This window comes from Lissotriton vulgaris, unplaced genomic scaffold (genome assembly GCF_964263255.1).
Source record: "Lissotriton vulgaris unplaced genomic scaffold, aLisVul1.2 SCAFFOLD_1000, whole genome shotgun sequence".
In the NCBI taxonomy this organism is placed as follows: domain Eukaryota; kingdom Metazoa; phylum Chordata; class Amphibia; order Caudata; family Salamandridae; genus Lissotriton; species Lissotriton vulgaris.
This window is the reverse complement of record NW_028246706.1, coordinates 654,301-670,217: the sequence shown is the minus strand read 5'-3', so window position 1 is coordinate 670,217 and position 15,917 is coordinate 654,301. Positions and strand designations below refer to the sequence as shown.

General features: G+C 43.8%; 1 protein-coding gene across 2 annotated transcripts in view; it reads left to right on the top strand.

Moving 5' to 3' along the window:
• The window catches only part of RBKS (ribokinase), a 572,657-nt gene that overhangs the window by 95,915 nt on the left and 460,825 nt on the right, over positions 1 to 15,917 (top strand). The gene's annotated exons all lie outside the window — the stretch shown is intronic.

Genomic DNA, 15,917 nt, shown 5'->3' with positions numbered 1-15,917 from the left:
AAGCGAAATGCGCTCGCAAAAGGGCCAGATTCTGATAATCTGGCCCTTTGCGAGTGCAATTTTTGCATTTGGGATTCATCATCCCAAATGCAAAAATCGCTAATACAGAATTCGCAAATTTGCGAGGATTAGCATTTAAGGAATCTCTATTAGAGATTCCTTAAATGCTATTCATGAAACATTTAAAAATTGCGAATTCGCATTTTAGGAGCGCTATTTACCACGAAGTCAAACCTTGTGGTAAATAGCGAAAATTTAGAAAAATGCATTTAAATGCATTTTTCTAAGTTGCATGTTACACACACATGTCCTTTGGACATGTGTGTGCGCAACACCAATGTAGATTACGTTTCAGGGGTGCTACAGGGTGTCCTTTGGACACCCCTGGCACCCTTGAAATCGCATCCTTATTTGCGATTAGCAAATTGTTAATCGCAAATAAGGAATAACTCCCCATTCATTCCTATGGGCTTTTAGGCCTTTAGGCCCATAGGAATGAATGGGGAGTTATTCCTTATTTGCGATTAGCAATTTGCTAATCGCAAATAAGGAATGTGTAGGAATCGCAATTTATTTAGCGATCCCTACATGAATCCCGATTTGCAAGTCCTTAATACCGATTCCTTAATAATCGCTATTAAGGACTCGCAAATCGGGACTTTCATGAATCTAGCTGTTAATCTGCAATCTTGACTGCAGTGAAGGCCATGACTTCAGACATCTCGGAGGAGGATCCCATTAAAGCTAATGTAGAGAGAAAGCATTTGATCAGGCACTGATTGTGAGTAGGTTGGACTACGGTAACACGCTCTTGGTAGGAGCCAGAGAAGAGCTTTTCTCCAGTCTCCAGGTATTCCAAAACACTGCGTCAAGAATGGCTTTGAATAAAGCTAGGTGTTCCCCGTCTCGACCTCTGTTGCAAGCTCTACACTGGCGCCCGTCAGGAAGAGAGCAGTCTTTAAACTTCTGATACTGGTGTTTAAGGCAAGACAAGGCCTGGGACCAATATACCTAAGGAGGAAGGTGAGGGCGTATGTCACTGGCTGCCAGCTGAGATCTAGCAATCAAAATCTCCTAGTCCCTTGCAAGATCAATAAATCCAGAATGGGAGGGCGTGCCTTCTCATACCTTGCCCCCTTCCATTGGAACAGGCTACAGGAAGTGATGCGTTGCTGTCCCTCGCTGGGACAATTTAAGAAAAGTTTTAAAACCTGGTTGTTCTAGGGAGCTTGCCGGGGTGAGGGTTCTGTCAGTGTGCTGCCTGTGCCGAGAGATCCCCTAGGGATGATTCGCTGCGCAATACAAATGTTAAATAAATAGGTGCCCCAGTTAAAGTTGTGGACTAGTTTTTTAGGTCTCGCCTAGACGAAAGCAAAAGCGAAGCTTTTGCTGTCTATGCGAGACAACTTATGTTGCCACTTTTCTGGGAATATTGTGGACATCAGACTGTTACGAGCTTTTTCTGCTGTAGTCAGGCTGTCACGAGCTTCTCCTTTGGAGATTTGACCTCGTGAGCGCGCCTTGACTGCATCTAATGGGCTGTGCGCTTCCTTTAGTCAGTTTCACTTTGACGCCTGCACTTTCAGAGTGAAATGAAACAATGTGTCTGGTAGTTGTTCCTGTGGAGTGCCTTCTGACCTCGTGAGCGCGCCTTGACTGCATCTAATGTGTGTGGCTTTTTTTTTCAACGTGGCCCGGGCGCTTGCTTCAGTCAGTTTCACTTTTAAGGTGCAGGCGTCAATGGGTCTGGTACTTGTTTTATTTCCATTTAATGCTCTTTGGAACAACAATTTTATATTACTTGTGTGTATTACCACTGGCCAGAATTTCAAAGACTTATATTCACGCAGGTGAAATAATACTATTGTGATTAGGGCCGATTTTTGGAGTCTGACCGTTCAGAGTGCAGAGTGGAGCTTCAGAGTGGAGCTTCAGAGTGGAGCTTCAGAGTGGAGCTTCAGAGTGGAGCTTCAGAGTGCAGAGTGGAGCTTCAGAGTGGAGCTTCAGAGTGCAGAGTGGAGCTTCAGAGTGGCGCTTCAGAGTGGAGCTTCAGAGTGGAGCTTCAGAGTGGAGCTTCAGAGTGGAGCTTCAGAGTGGAGCTTCAGAGTGGAGCTTCAGAGTGCAGAGTGGAGCTTCAGAGTGGAGCTTCAGAGTGCAGAGTGGAGCTTCAGAGTGGAGCTTCAGAGTGCAGAGTGGAGCTTCAGAGTGGAGCTTCAGAGTGCAGAGTGGAGCTTCAGAGTGGAGCTTCAGAGTGGAGCTTCAGAGTGCAGCTTCAGAGTGCAGAGTGGAGCTTCAGAGTGGAGCTTCAGAGTGAGTGCAGAGTGGAGCTTCAGAGTGGAGCTTCAGAGTGAGTGCAGAGTGGAGCTTCAGAGTGAGTGCAGAGTGGAGCTTCAGAGTGAGTGCAGAGTGCAGATTCAGAGTGGAGCTTCAGAGTGGAGCTTCAGAGTGCAGAGTTGAGCTTCAGAGTTGAGCTTCAGAGTGGAGCTTCAGAGTGGAGCTTCAGAGTGGAGCTTCAGAGTGGAGCTTCAGAGTGGAGCTTCAGAGTGCAGAGTGGAGCTTCAGAGTGGAGCTTCAGAGTGGAGCTTCAGAGTGCAGAGTTGAGCTTCAGAGTTGAGCTTCAGAGTGCAGAGTTGAGCTTCAGAGTTGAGCTTCAGAGTTGAGCTTCAGAGTTGAGCTTCAGAGTTGAGCTTCAGAGTTGAGCTTCAGAGTTGAGCTTCAGAGTTGAGCTTCAGAGTTGAGCTTCAGAGTTGAGCTTCAGAGTTGAGCTTCAGAGTTGAGCTTCAGAGTGGAGCTTCAGAGTGGAGCTTCAGAGTGGAGCTTCAGAGTGGAGCTTCAGAGTGGAGCTTCAGAGTGGAGCTTCAGAGTGCAGAGTGGAGCTTCAGAGTGGAGCTTCAGAGTGGAGCTTCAGAGTGGAGCTTCAGAGTGCAGAGTGGAGCTTCAGAGTGGAGCTTCAGAGTGGAGCTTCAGAGTGCAGAGTGGAGCTTCAGAGTGGAGCTTCAGAGTGCAGAGTGGAGCTTCAGAGTGGAGCTTCAGAGTGCAGAGTGGAGCTTCAGAGTGGAGCTTCAGAGTGGAGCTTCAGAGTGGAGCTTCAGAGTGGAGCTTCAGAGTGGAGCTTCAGAGTGGAGCTTCAGAGTGCAGAGTGGAGCTTCAGAGTGGAGCTTCAGAGTGCAGAGTGGAGCTTCAGAGTGGAGCTTCAGAGTGCAGAGTCAGAGTGGAGCTTCAGAGTGGAGCTTCAGAGTGGAGCTTCAGAGTGGAGCTTCAGAGTGGAGCTTCAGAGTGGAGCTTCAGAGTGGAGCTTCAGAGTGCAGAGTGGAGCTTCAGAGTGCAGAGTGGAGCTTCAGAGTGCAGAGTGGAGCTTCAGAGTGCAGAGTGCAGATTCAGAGTGGAGCTTCAGAGTGGAGCTTCAGAGTGGAGCTTCAGAGTGGAGCTTCAGAGTGGAGCTTCAGAGTGCAGAGTGGAGCTTCAGAGTGGAGCTTCAGAGTGGAGCTTCAGAGTGCAGAGTGGAGCTTCAGAGTGGAGCTTCAGAGTGCAGAGTGGAGCTTCAGAGTGGAGCTTCAGAGTGGAGCTTCAGAGTGGAGCTTCAGAGTGCAGAGTGGAGCTTCCGAGTGGAGCTTCAGAGTGCAGAGTGGAGCTTCCGAGTGGAGCTTCAGAGTGCAGAGTGGAGCTTCCGAGTGGAGCTTCAGAGTGCAGAGTGGAGCTTCAGAGTGGAGCTTCAGAGTGGAGCTTCAGAGTGGAGCTTCAGAGTGGAGCTTCAGAGTGGAGCTTCAGAGTGCAGAGTGGAGCTTCCGAGTGGAGCTTCAGAGTGCAGAGTGGAGCTTCCGAGTGGAGCTTCAGAGTGCAGAGTGGAGCTTCAGAGTGGAGCTTCAGAGTGGAGCTTCAGAGTGGAGCTTCAGAGTGGAGCTTCAGAGTGCAGAGTGGAGCTTCAGAGTGGAGCTTCAGAGTGCAGAGTGGAGCTTCAGAGTGGAGCTTCAGAGTGCAGAGTGGAGCTTCAGAGTGGAGCTTCAGAGTGGAGCTTCAGAGTGGAGCTTCAGAGTGGAGCTTCAGAGTGGAGCTTCAGAGTGGAGCTTCAGAGTGGAGCTTCAGAGTGGAGCTTCAGAGTGGAGCTTCAGAGTGCAGCTTCAGAGTGCAGCTTCAGAGTGCAGCTTCAGAGTGCAGCTTCAGAGTGCAGCTTCAGAGTGCAGCTTCAGAGTGGAGCTTCAGAGTGCAGCTTCAGAGTGCAGAGTGGAGCTTCAGAGTGCAGAGTGGAGCTTCAGAGTGCAGAGTGGAGCTTCAGAGTGCAGAGTGGAGCTTCAGAGTGCAGAGTGGAGCTTCAGAGTGCAGAGTGGAGCTTCAGAATGCAGAGTGGAGCTTCAGAGTGTCAAGAGCAATGCCAATAGCTCTAACTGTAACAAAGGCAAAACCATTGCATTGTAAATGCTTGTTATTTTACCGAATCACATGCTCATGCTGCTGCCTGGTTTGTCTACATGCACACAGGCAGAATCACTCGGTACAAAATGGCTCCTGTTCACTCGTCAGTACGGTCTTGCGCCGCCCCACCTTCCCCCTGCCAAATACATTCATTCCAAATACTGCTTATTTTCATATCAGACTGACTTCTCACATCTGGGATAGCAGGGGCACCTTCCACAGTGATTAGTGCTTCACAAAAAATAATTCTCGGCTAGCGCTCAGAAGCCTTGAAGCTTTGATTGAATGACACTGCAGTTTGATGCCCCGCTCGTTTTTTGATGCTATGCGTTCCAGACACTGATTTTATTAAGACTCACTTGGAGCTCTAAACTGTCACTTGATCTTTCTTTGGGTCATTTCGTTTGCCCGGAAGGACTAACATATCTGTGAAACCCTCTTCTTTTATAGTTTGAGCATCGTCTTCGTTTAGCAGGATAACATTATACATTTGAAAATACAAATATCCGGGAAGAACAGAGAGCAAATCTCCGCGATGTTGGGCATTCTCCTATCATAAAGGAAGCGTGTTGGTGGGACCTGTGGCATCTAACGCATCATTTAACCCTATATGCGTGGGCACCTACCACAATAATGTATAGGATGAGTTTGTTCCGTTCCCGTTTTTAATTTGATGTAAAACTCAAATCACTGCACACTCTCTACTACACACTCTCTACTACACACTCTCTACTACACACTCTCTACTACAGTCACTACTCCTGCTACACACTCTCTACTACAGTCACTACTCTCTGCTACGCACTCTACTCTCTACTACACTCTACTACACACTCTCTACTACACACTCTACTACACACTCTCTACTACAGTCACTACTCTCTGCTACGCACTCTACTCTCTACTACACACTCTACTACACACTCTACTACACACTCTACTACACACTCTACTACACACTCTCTACTACAGTCGCTACTCTCTACTACACACTGTACTACACACTCTACTACAGTCACTACTCTCTACTACACACTACTACACACTCTCTACTACAGTCACTACTCTCTACTACACACTCACTACTACAGCCACTACTCTCTTCGACACACTCTATACTAGACACTCTCTACTACACACTATCTACTACAGTCACTACTCTCTACTACACACTGTACTACACACTCTACTACAGTCACTACTCTCTACTACACACTACTACACACTCTCTACTACAGTCACTACTCTCTACTACACACTCTACTACACACTCACTACACACTCACTACTACAGCCACTACTCTCTTCGACACACTCTATACTAGACACTCTCTACTTCACACTATCTACTACAGTCACTACTTACTACACACTATCTACTACAGTCACTACTTACTACACACTCTACTACACACTCTACTACACACTCTACTACACACTCTACTACACACTCTACATTACACACTCTACATTACACACTCTACACTACACACTCTACACTACACACTCTACACTACACACTCTACTACACTCTACTACACTCTACTACACACTCTGCTACACACACGCTCTACTACACACTCTACTACACACCCTCTACTACTCTCTACTACTCTACTACACATTCTCTACTACTCTACTACACACTCACTACTTTCTACTACACTCTACTACAGACTCTCCACTCTCTACTCCACACTCTCTACTCCACACTCTCTTCTTCAATCTCTCTACCTCAATCTCTCTACTTCAATCTCTCTACTTCAATCTCTCTACTTCACATTCTGTATTACACACTCTCTACTACACACTCACTACTCTCTACTACACACTCTCTACTACACACTCTACTACACTCCCTACTACACATTCTCCTACACACTCTACTACACACTCTACTACACTCACCACTCTACTACACACTCACCACTCTACTACACACTCACCACTTTACTACACACTCACTAGTCTCTACTGCTCACTCTACTACACACTCTCTACTACACACTCTCTACTACACACTCTCTACTACACACTCTCTACTACACACTCTACTACACACTCACTACTCTCTACTACACACTCACTACTCTCTACTACACACTCACTACTCTCTACTACACACTCTACTACTCACTTACTACTCTCTACTCACTCTCTACTACTCACTACTACTCTCTCTACTACTCACTACTACTCTCTCTACTACTCTCTCTACTACTCACTCTCTACTACTCACTCTCTACTGCTCATGACAATGCCATTTATTTATCTGTTTCCAAAACCAACACATAAATAAAACATTTGTCATTTACAATGCCAAAAGCGCTAACTTTTGCAAAGGCGAGACCGTTGCATTGTAAATGCTTGTCCTGTTAGGAGGCTGGATGTCAATGTGCCACAGGACACAATCCACATCGCATTGACAAGACATTGCCCAATTTGATTTTCCTTTTTGAAAATTACACAATCTTTTATACAGGTAGCCTTTTCTTTTCATTGGAGTTCTGAAACTAAATGACTGAAACATTAAACATAAATGCACCTTAAATTACAACAAAGAACTGTGCGTTCCTTGGTGTAGTTCAAGATGTCTTTAACATGTTTTGCAATCCTACAAAGGTAGCAGCTGATATTTTATCAAGATGGGTTATTTTGCTGCCACATTGTAAACAGTGTTCGGTTGGTGGCGACTGTAGGATGAGTGGGTACCTGAGCATGTGATGGGTGTCCACGGCAAAATGAAAACGACAACCTGATAATTTCAGTTCTAAAAAGGAAACGCTAGTGGTTTTTTTATTTCTCAAATAGAAAACGTTGGTGTTTGTGGTATGAATGTACCTTTTTAAAAATCAAATTGGCAAGCTGATATTTTGTAGCAAAATTTGTGAATTTAAAAAGTGTTTTAAACTGGTATTTTAGTAATACTTCATGGTGATTTGGGGATAACTATTTTTAATGTTTTGGCATCATCTCCTTATTCATGGAAGCCACATACTTGTTGCTTAGTGGATTCTCATGATATATATATATGTATATGTATATATATATATGTGTGTGTGTGTGTGTATATATATATATATATATATTTTATATGTATTTATTAGGTTTTTCAAAGTGTACAGAACAAATATAATTTAAATTCCACCGTATTATCCAATCATTTCATACTAGATAGTCATTGCACTAAACCACATATTTAGTATCTTGCCGTTGTGTAGCCATGCTATTTATATTAGAATAGAGGGCAGTTACAGCAGTTAGGGTTTAGCCGTTGTCGTCGACAGGTACGCAGTAAATGGGCCCCATATATCTCTGGGTCTCGAGGGCTCTGGGAGTTCCTCAGCTTAATTGTTTAATTGACCTCTACAGTATGCCATATCTTTCAACCACATATCAAGTTTGGAGACTATTCTCCCACCCCAGTGGATAGTCATTCTTCTTTTTGCCAGCAACAATGCTACAGCTGCTAGCTTCCTATTGGCCGGCTGGGGAGATTTAACAAGGCCAAGAAGACACATTCGGTGCGCTCTCATGCCCTATATTGCTAGCTCTTAATGATATGATTGTCACTGCATATGACCTCGGTTTGACAGCTGAGCTTGTAGTTCAGTGTAGCTTGGCTCTGCTCTTGGAGCCTGTAAATTGTATCAACATAAGGAGTTTACTCTTACTAGCCATGGTCTCAGGGCTAATGAAGGCGGTGTTCACGACCGAAAGTAAATAGGGATCTAGGATCCCCGTTTGATTTCACTAGTTTCCGCTCCTTATCCTCCCCCAAGCTCCTCCCCACCAAATAAAAGAGGCGAAATGTGGTGTGCAAGGGGTTAATAATGAGATGTCACCACGGAGTCAAAAAGTGTGAGAGGTAACACCATCCAAGCATGGAATATTTGGTAAATCAAATTCCATGTAACATTCATGAGACTGATAATCTACTTGAAAGTGACAGGATAGCAGAATGGCAGGAAATGGTATAAAAAAATCACAGCCTGTTTTTTTTTTTAATTGGGCTTTTAACTAATTTTGGGGGGAAATCGTGTTGTAAAAAGTCCTGTTCCTCTAATATTCCCCAAATATTTCTTGGTCGATGAGCCCCATCAGGAATGACTGTGGATAGTTGGTCTCAGTGTGAAGACCGTGAAGTCCAAGACTATTTCAGGGGCTTCTTCATGCAAATTGATGGGTTTTTAGCCAATGCCCTAGAAGAATTGGATTGAAAATGCACCATTTGGACTCCATACTTTTTGTGGGGTGGAAAAAGGTCTCCACTTCACTCCCTATGGTGATTTTGGCTTCGTGTAATTTCGAACATGATTGACACAATTCCTTTAAAGAATTCACAGTAGGTGAACAGATGGAGTACTGAAACATTTGTTGTACTCACAAAAAAGATGGTATTTTTTCAAGAAAGATGGCAACCCTAGAATGATAATTGTTATGATCATGTGTATTTCGCAACAACATGCTAGCTCTTTTTTCAAATGCAAAAAAAGGACAATTGATGGACGGAATGCAGAACAATGTCATACATTCACCCCAGCACAGAGATCTGGTCCTAAATCCGTTGTTTTTTTGCTCATCATGCCATTCCAGTTTGGACCCAGCCATATGCAAATCAGTCTTGACCCTGCGCCTAATGGTAACAGTCCAGCCCGAACTGCTCTTTTTTCAAAGCTTGATATCTGAATTGCATACACAAACTATAGGTGCTTGCCAAAACGATGGCTTTGGATTTCTGCTATTTGCCCTATCTTGTTAATATCCTGAAAGGCGTGTTTAGAGATACACCGCACTGGCTGCGCCAGTGCTTTCGAGTACTGCAAAGACCTACAGCTAAAGTCAGTTTTATCAAGCACTGCATCTACCACAGGGCATCTGGGCTAACTGTGTGGTGGTATGCCAGGTAGTGGTCTCAATCCTCTATTATTGATTGGCTTCTTCTTGAGTTTTTGGGATAACGAGCTCATGGGGATGCACCTGCGCTCTAGGAGTAGTAGTAGTATTAGTAGTACAAAGTTTATTGTGTAGATTACTTAAAACCAAAACAATATAAAACATTAAAAAGGCATATTAGGCTAAGAAAAAAAGAAGAATGATGGATCCGTGCAGTGGCTGGCACGTGGTGCCCAAATGTAACATTCAAGGTATGAGACAGTTTAAATTTAAGATATTTGAGTATTTAAAAACTATTATAAGAAAGCTAGTTTCAATTATTTAAACAAGAAATAAAACAAAAAAGTATAATTTTTTAAAAATCAACCGCAAAGTAAAATAAATGCATTACAGATGTTAAGGCTCAAGTGCAAGGAAGTCTAACATTACTATGCTTAATGTCTGAAGTGCCAAAGCTAAAATATGTCAATCCACTAACATCTCTTTGCTTAATTGTGTTTTTTTGAGAAGGTCCTGCACAGCTTTGAAAAATGTGCCTATTCTTGCCAGTTCAAGGGGAACCATGGTACTAAAAATCCAGTTCATTGCGTTATTACATGTTCTTATACCATGGGTTAAAAAGAGCGGCTTTAATAATGTTCGCCGGGGCACGAGCAACGTCGGGCAACTTCAGAGTAGATGTAAGAAGGTTTCGGTTTTGTAGCAACAAAGTCTACACTTGACTATCTTGGAAAGCATTGGCCAGTTAGGGTTGAAGTCTTTAATGTGTCAAGGCAACATCCTTGCTGCCAGGATTTGGGTCAGGCAGGCTTTTCCAATTGTGCAATTGAGGTATGATTGGGCCTGAAGGCCAACTTGGCTATCGTTATTGTATGATAGTGCCAGTGCCTTTTGTGGCGGGTGGACTTAATGTTTTTTAAGACGTAGACTTCGAGAGGAATGTGATCTGTTTCTTCAATATGCTTTTTACTGCAGTATGCGTTAGTAGTGGGGTATTCAAGACAGACAGGTCGATGAGAATAGTGGCTGCCGCCGTTTTTAGGTAGGTGGACCACGGGTTATTATTGACCTTGAATATATTTTGCAGAATAAATTTCAGGGTGCCTGGCCTCACCCTAGATTCATCTGGCGAGGCCAGGCACCCTGATGAGGCCAGGCACCCTTGGTGCGACTTGAATTTGGCCCTCCAGGCCAAATTCAAGTCGCACCAAGGATCCTCTGATATAATGCAGCAATTTAAACACTTGTATAGACCTTTAGATGTAGTTTTTCGATGGTTTTAGTGAGTTGGCCTGGGAAGGCCTCACTGCCATAAGTAAGTGCAGATGGTAATACAGCCCCAAGTACTTTTCTGATTGGGGCTGAGGTGGGACTTTCAAGGGCTATATGTAATTGGCAGAGTCTAGTTGTTATCAGTTCCACCTTATCCTTTATGTGGCACTTGTGTGCTGTTGGTGCACCATTTGCAGAGAACCATGTACCCAAGTAGTTGTAGGATTTGGCTCCTGAGATTTTTAGATGACCCAATGACCAGTTGCTACTTGAGTGTTTTTGCGTCCTTCCAAAGGATAGCACCTTTGTTTTTGAAGTGTTTACTATTTTCAATTGGTGAAGGGATGCACACCTCTTTATCATGTTTCTTTAATTGTCCCACATTTATCATTCCTTAGTTCCATTTGCGTGCAGAGAGGTTTAGGCCTGCCCCACTGCCATCAGTTACAATGAGCTTTTATGGGATGGGACTACATCTAGCCCCAAGGAACCAATCGCACAGCATCATGCCGCCCCTGGCGTGCATGTTTTTCCAAAATGTTTTAACCATTTCTCCTTTATGTTCCAGTTTTTTCTCCATAGTTTCAATTTCACTTAAACCATTTTATTCTCACTTTTGCCCAAATCCACAAACCGATTGCAATGCCAATTTTAAATTTTCTAATATTCCAACTGTGCCTAAGGCCTCTTGAAAGAATACGGAAATTGAAGTGTTTACTACCATTTTGTTTGCTTTGTTGTATTGGTGCAATGAATGTAATGCTCTCTGTAGACCTATTTTTGTATTGTCTAACAGAACTATGTCGCCCGCGTACTGCAGTATTGTGATCTTAGTTTTGCCAATTTTTGGAGGGATTAAGTTTGCATTGTTGAGAGCCCTGGACATGTCCGCCGTGTATAGATTAAACAACATTGGTGCAAGGATGCACACTTGTTTTAGCCCTTGGTTGGTGGGGATCTTCCTGGTCAGCGCAGTATCTGACAGCTTGACTCTCACCCAAGTGGAGAAATATAAGGCAATGATGGCATCAAGCAGACTGCTTGGAATTCCCCACACCTGGAGTTTTCTCCATAAGATACCTCTGTCCACTAGGTGAAATGCTGAAGAATAGTCCACAAAGCATGCATAAAGGACTGAAGATTTCCATCTAATTTCCTGGTGGGCAAGATAAGATAGGGTAATTATGTTGTCTAGTGTGGGGGAGTTGGGTCGAAAGCCTGTTTGGCAGAATGGAATAATTTCATTTGTTGCCCAAGTCTCCAACTCATTTAGAAGTGTTGCTGCGTAGATCTTGGCCTCAATATCCAATAGGGCTATTAGACGGTAGTTAATAGGATTCTGTCTGTCCCCCTTTTTAAATATTGGGTGTAATATTGAACCTCTCCAACTGTCGGGTACTTGATGGAACTTGGCACAGGTGGTGAACAATGGGGAGAGTATTGCAGGCCATAAGGCGAAATCTTTTTTAAATAGTTGAGCCGGAAGACAATTTGGGCCAGGTGCACCTGAGGCTCTTATTTTGCGTAGTGCTTTTTGAATGCTGTTATTTGTATATATGGAGACACAGTGTTTTGTGTCATCAGTAGACTCTACATGTTCAAACAGGATAATTATAGAATGTTCAACTATGTATAGTTTTTTACGTGCGAGGACCACAGGGCTTCATTGATGGTGTTGCTCCGTGCAACTTTCAGTCGTGTTTTGGTTTTGATATGCCTCCATAAATCGGCCTGGTTATGCTGGCTCATTATAGAGTAGATATATAGCCAGTCTGTTTCCCTCTGCTTGTTTTTCTCTTGCCAAATCAATTGTTTATGTTGTTTTCTTGTGACTTGAAGTTCCAATAACAGCACGGCGTTGGCTTGTTCATTCCGAGTTATCTTACGTGCCCTCGTCAACTTCCGGATGCACTGGGAGCTAGTCAATATAAGTTGATTCTTGTTCGAGGATTTTAACTGGTGGCATCCTCGACTTGTGCGTGAGTTCATTTTTTCGTGGATGCCCCTGGTTATAGATCCCCAATGCTTTAGTAAGTATTCACCACTTTGGGCCTGCAGGGACTGTCCTGTGTTGGCTTTCCATAATGCTAGTTCCCGAAGGTTGACATGTCCCCATTTTATTCTCCGAATTAGGTGTACTGATTCATCGTTAGAAGAGGTGCCCAAAGCCTTATGACTTTTACATTTAGGTAAGTGAAGATTAAATGTGCGAAGAGGAAGGTGGTCTCTGTCGTTTGTAGGATGTACATCGAAGCTCACAAGATCGATCATGAGTTATTCAGAGGCAAACACGTAGACAATAGTGCTTATCCCCCTAAAGGTTTTTATAGTCTGAGTTGGTACTTCAAAGTTATTAGCTGTGGACTGTGCAGATTTTAGCCCGTGTTTACTTAAGGTTTTATTTATTTGAGTACTTAGGGGATTTGAAGGTGGACTAACGTTGTCAAATATTCCTAGGTGTCTCAAATTGAAATCTCAGCTGATTATTATTTCATGATTAGCGTGATCGCAGAGAATTTGATCCAAATTATCACTCAGCTGGCTTAGCCTTGTTGCTCGTGATGGGCCAAAGCTATTGAAATAAACGTTGATCAGAAGGATCTTAATTTGCTGTGCAGATGTCTTGGAGCTATGCAGTGCGAGTGCTTGAAGCATCTTATCTTGAGCCGGAATTGGATGTGTTGTTAGTTTCATGTTAAGATTAAGGTATATTGACAAGCCACCGGAGAGCCTCCCAAAGATGTTTTTTTTATTGCTACTTGATGGACCCCTCTGAAGCCGGCGATTGTTATTGGAGTTAGAGTCCATGTTTCTTGGAAACTGAGAATGTCCGATGTCATAAGTAGTGATTTTGCTGTGTTTATGCTTAAAAGTCTTGATAACCCAGCAACTTTACATGACAGAAGATTTATATAATGATGTGGCTCTGCTGTGCTCGTCTCACTGCTAGGTATTAACTGTGGCTTCGCTAAACGAGAAAAGGGGTGCCTGAATCCTGTTGGGTTGTTGTTCTCCCCTAATGGGGCCTATTGCTGTTTTCCTGGTCAGGCTCCTTGTTGATGAATAGGTGCAAGTGATTTGTATACTGTCTGTCCATAAGGGACGAAATGAGTGTCCAGTCCCCCTTAATATACTATAGGGGTGGGCATTTGGGTTTGCTGAGTCAAATAACTTTTTTAGTGGGGCTGGGTATTTGGGTGCTTGGATTTTTTTTAAACTCCTATGCCCCATTCTTCTAAAATGGCCTTACAGTTTAATGCTTCTTCTGCCTTTAGGTTTGTTTTTAATGTTAAGAATGTGGCTTCCCTCCCATTGCGACACTCTGGGGTTGATTTAAATTCCACACTCAGAATGTCCTCCGACGTTATCTTTGACTGAATGGGAGTTGCCTGGAACAATCTTAATATGTTTGATCGATTCAATACATCGTGGCTGCCTTCCGAAGGGGTGAGGGCCAGCTTAGATGGTCGATCCTCACCTGAGCTCTTTTTAAGTTGACCTTCGTTATGAGGATGAGCGAAGAGAAGATGGTCATTGGTGAATAGTCTATTTTGATCACTCCCTGGCAATAGTCTTTGTGGATCCATGCTATTTGTCGCAGGAAACGCCGCCCGTCCTGGGGGATGGAATGCCCTCTGCGTCTGAGTAGAAGGAGCTGAGGGTCGTTACATTGGACTTTGGACCATAATGGAACTTAGTTTGTTCTTGGGTGAAAAGAGAGCCGATGTTGCTGTAATTACAGATGGAGAAGCAGTTAATTAACCTAGTTGTAGATCTTTTAGCTTATTGCAACTATTACTATGCTGAGTTTCCTTCTGGTCTTGCATAAGTGAGGGTATTTCTGGTTGGTGTGTTCCTGGTATAATGAGTTCTGTAACTGGATTTTGTACCATGATAGAGACAGTATTTGGTTTGGATAGAACCGGTGGCGAAACCAAGGTTGCGTAGGATGGAGTACCAGGGGCTTGGGCAGATCTTGGTGCATTCTTCACTTTTCCACTGCTTTTAAACAATGGGTATACATTGAGCAATTTGCTGTCTAATTTTACTGGTTTGACTAAAAGCTGGTTTGAAGAGCATTCCCTCACTGCTTTGTTTCTGGCCTTTTGTAGTCTTTTTTTTTGCTCTTTTTGATAGGACAGAAGACCAGTTATTGTCTGCGGTTGGGATTTTTCTATTGTGATAGCCTGGCGATTTCTTTTTCCAATTCTTGTGATGCGGAGGGTAGAGCGTCCCCCTGGCAGTCAGGTCCTGCCAAGGTGTACAATGAAGATTTTGTAAGAGCTTTCTTTGATGGCATTGCACCCGGCTGTGGGGTTTCCCTGTTGGCTACCTCCGGAGAAGTAGTTGCTCGTTCTGCAAATTGTCCGGTTTCCTTCTCTTTAGGTTTTTGATCAGGCCTGCCGATGGTTCTACTTACTTATCATTAGATTAGGAACGTCAGGCATAGTGCGTAGTTTCTCCGCAATCTGGTGGCATGAGCGTGATGCACAAGGGGATTCTTTTCCTTAGAATTTTTTTAACCTCTCCTGCAACAAGCTGACGTTTACCTCAATCTTTGATATCGAGATGGCCAAGGTTTGAAATAGGTCAAGTTGTAGTTCCAATTTGTCAGCTTGCCATGTCAGGGCATTTACTGTGTTGGCTAAGGTGGCATTTATGGAGGCCAGTAGAGAGTCTTGTTCTGTGTTATTTTTTATTTTTTTAGTGGCCGATAGTATTAGGCTATCAACCATGCTCGCGCTCAAATTAGAGCTTTGGGCCGCTGAAAGTTGGAGCTCGTGTTGCTCTGGTATTTTACCTGTAGTGGTGTAAGTCATAGTATCATTGTCCTTGACCTTATTGCAAGGAAGAGCCCCAGGTTGGTCCTGACTGGTGTCCGATCCCCCAGGGCTACCTTTTTGAGTTTTGTGGTCTGCTTGGTCAGTTATTCCAGTGTTACAGCTTACTGTGCCATATTGTCCTGTGCATCCTGTTCTTTTGTCCCCTGGGCAGTGGATCTGAGCAGTTGTGGTTATGCAGTTTGGTTTGAGATGGGGTTGTGCTTTAAACTGACAATTGGTGGCGGGTGAGGGACTAGTTATGAGGCAGATGCAGTTTTCACCTCTTTGGTCTGTTTCCATCATTGTAGGTGATTGATCAATGTCTGCCAGCAAACTATCCGGAAAGCTTCCAGGGGATATGTCTATTACTGTACTGTTTATTGATTATTGGAGCGCCTGAATGTAATTACTATTAGTTCTAGGAGACGGGGTTATATGCGATATTATATCAACTATGGGGGCAGGGGTGACTACCGAGCCTCTGTCGGGTTCCTTTTTCCTGGGTGTGTCTAAGAA